The sequence below is a fragment of the Loxodonta africana genome, chromosome 21 (genome assembly GCF_030014295.1).
Source record: "Loxodonta africana isolate mLoxAfr1 chromosome 21, mLoxAfr1.hap2, whole genome shotgun sequence".
In the NCBI taxonomy this organism is placed as follows: domain Eukaryota; kingdom Metazoa; phylum Chordata; class Mammalia; order Proboscidea; family Elephantidae; genus Loxodonta; species Loxodonta africana.
Window position 1 is genome coordinate 1,745,421 of NC_087362.1, and position 3,458 is coordinate 1,748,878.

Consider the following 3,458-nt stretch of genomic DNA (forward strand, 5'->3'; position numbering starts at 1 on the left):
CTTCCAGCTTCCTGGCTTTATAGACACTTATATGATGTTCCCCACATGTTAATCTCCAAGCCAGACCTCTCCCCCAAACTCCAAACCCATGTATCCAAAGGCCTACTCAACAACTCTGCTTTGTCTAGTAGACAGCTCAGACTTCCCTCCAGAACTAGGGGTGCCAGATAAAATACAGGATGCCTAGTTAAATTTGAACTTCAAATTAAAAAAACTAATAATTTTTTAGGAATAAGGATAGGCAATATTGCATGGGGTATACTTACACTAAAAAATTATTTGTTATTTGTCTGAAAATCAAATTTAATTGGGTGTTCTGCGTTTTTGTTATTTGTGGCAACCCTACTCTAAAATAGATTCAACCTACTGTCTTCTCCAACTTAATTGACAGAAACTTTATTCTTCCAGTTGTACAGGCCAAAGACATTTGAGTCATCTTTCACTTATTTTCATATGCACATCCAATCTGTCAGCAAATACTGTTGACTCTTACCATCAAAATAGATCCATAATCTGAAATATTTTGCCATCTTATTGCTACCACTCTAGCCCAAGACACTATCATTGTTTAGATTGTTAAAATAGTCTCACAGCTTTTCTCCCTTTGTTCCTTAGAGTCTATTCTCACCACTACAGCCAAAGGGACTCTTTTTAAAGGCAAGTCAGAGTATCTCACTCTTTTACCTAAAACTGTCAATTAATTTCCGTTTCACTCAGTATAAAAACCAAAGTCCTGGTAGAGCTAAGATGGCGGACTAGTAAGAAGCACTAAGCCATCTCACTGCAACAAAGACCCAAAAAAACAAGTAAAACACATACAGACATCAATTCTGGAACCCTGGCCCTTTCATGAAGGGATAAACTATTAGATTGGAAGTCGCTGAGAAGAAGAAACTGATAGAAAACAGTGAAGGAGTGGAGATACAGAGCGGATGTTCCCAGCCAAATGGCATGGCTCAGCATGGTCATTTTGGAGTGAAGCCAACAGCCCTGCAAGCAGAAAGGCACCTCCACAGAATTCCCAATAGGAGACAGAGGTAAGGCACAGGCACACCCAGGGCTGAGTAAGACCACATTTGCTGGCTGCAACTCAAGGAGGAGCCCAGACTATCTCACTTAGTAACTGTGGGAGCATGCTCCTACAACCCCCGCCCCTCTGGTGAACAGGGGCTATAACTACCCCATCAGGAAACCCCAACTGCCGGGAACCACAGTACCAACCTACCCTATTACCCTCCTCCTTCTAGCCCCCTCTGTCCCTGCCTTTGCTCCTTGCTACCTCTCTCCTCTACCCAGCCAGCCATGGCCCCAGGGGATCCTGGCCCAGATCCCAGGTCCCTCCCCACTGGCTTCAGACACCCCTCCCCCCACTGCCCACAATAGGCCCAAGTGAAACAGCCTGGACCCCAGGCCCCTTCCTGTCAGCTCAGGACCACTGCCCACCACAGCCCTGAGTGGAAGCACCCTGGACCCCAAGCTCTCCCGCCAGCTCGGGACCACTCTGATACCCAACACTGCCCCGAGAGGAACTGGCGCAGACCCCAGGCTCCTCCCTGCCACTGGCCGCAGACTACTCCAGACCCCAGTTGGTTCATGCCACAGAAAAATGACCTCTCTCTGCCCTCCCCTTCCAACCACTGGAGCTGCCCTGCTGCACCACAGCTGAGCTACCGGCCATGCACACTCAGACAAGGTGGTGAGAACTATTATGCCTACAGCTGAGCAAGAAACAAAGCATTCCCAGCCCACCTGCCCAGACATAACCAAACAAAACAAAAAAGCAGAATGAAACAAACAAACCTACAATTAATAGATAAAGAAAATAATACTTGAAAGTTTTGGAGACAGCAGATAATATCAAAACATACAATGAGCCACTGCCGCACAGGCCATGGGAGCCACAACTGACGACGAAGTCATCCGGAATCATCTCCTAATTGATGCAGATGGTGCTGGAGATAATTGAATAATTAATCTGCTAGTGAAGAGTTTCATTAATTGATGCAACTCTGGGTCCCAGGAAGAGGGATACAGCCAGCACCAACGTATGCTGAGTACACTGTCACAATATGAGTTTTCAATTGCTAGTATACGATATGAATCTCAGAGAAATGGAAAATTATGAAAAAGTTTATAAAGAAATAGAATGTAGCATTGCTAGAGCACATGAAAAAATTGCAAAAAGCAAATTCTTCAAGGAAAATGAATATGAAAAAATCACCAAGAATACAATGCTTTAGCAAAAGTAATCCAGCATCATCCAGACAGGCATGAGACATTAAAGGAACTAGAGGCTTTGGGAAAAGAATTAGAGCATCTTTCACATGTTAAAGAAATTGTTGGAGATAAGCTGGAATTGAGGGGGAAACAGTTTCACGTTCTTCTTAGTACCATCCATGAACTTCAGCAAACACTGGAAAATGATGAAAAACTCTCAGAGGTAGAAAAAGCTCAGGAAACAGGTGTGGAAACAGATCCTAAGCCATAGGCAGGCTAATCGCTCATCATTCCCAAGAATACTGAACTAGCTGCATGATCTTAGTGTGTTTAGAAATTATTGTGCTCTTGAGATTTTTACAATTTCTGCAGTGAAATACTTTGATTTAAAATTAATGCACATTTTATTGGTATTTCTGCACACAAAGGAAAATGACTTCAGAATAGATTTGGTTTTATTAATATTCATTTTTATTCTTAAACTTAAAAAGTAGGAAGCAACAGTCCAAAAATGTTTAATGAAGTGTTTTCAAGCAGGAAATAAAAAATATATATATATACCAAATCCACTGCCGTTGAGTCGATTCCGACTCATAGCAACCCTGCAGGACAGAGTAGAACTGCTCCACAGTGTTTCCAAGGAGCGCCTGGCCAATTCGAACTGCTGACCTCTTGGTTAGAAGCTGTAGCACTTTACCACTATGCCACCAGGGTTTCCTATATACATATAATAAAACAGGACAAGATGGCTCCAGTAAGTAACCAGAATAAAGCACCAGAAGAGGCACTGGAACTACCAGATAGGGAATTCAAAAGTCTAATATTCAGGGCTCCCCAAGAGATTAGGAAAGAGACCAAGGAAAAAGCAGACAAAATCATGGAAAACACAGATAAAAGCAAATAAAACATAGCCATAATCAAGGAAAACACAGACAAAGCAATAGAAGAATTCAGGAAAATAATGCAAAAACTAAATGTCAAAATAAATTAACTATTAGAAATCATACAAAAATAGCAATTAGAAACCCAAAAGATAAAAAACCATATTTCAGAAATGGATGACAAAATAGAAGGTTTTAGAAGCAAACTTGAAACAATGGAAGACAGAATCAGGGAAATGGAAGACAAATCCATGGATGCCACTTTGTTTGAGGGAAAATTAGAGAAAAGAATGATGTGAGATACAGTCAAGAGCAAAAATTTGTATGTGATCAAAGCTCCAGAACAGGGGGAAAAATAGA

General features: G+C 41.8%; 1 pseudogene; it reads left to right on the forward strand.

Moving 5' to 3' along the window:
- The first annotated feature begins 1,891 nt into the window (after positions 1–1,891).
- LOC100659732 (THO complex subunit 7 homolog) lies at positions 1,892–2,943 on the forward strand (annotated as a pseudogene).
- Positions 2,944–3,458: the final 515 nt, after the last annotated feature.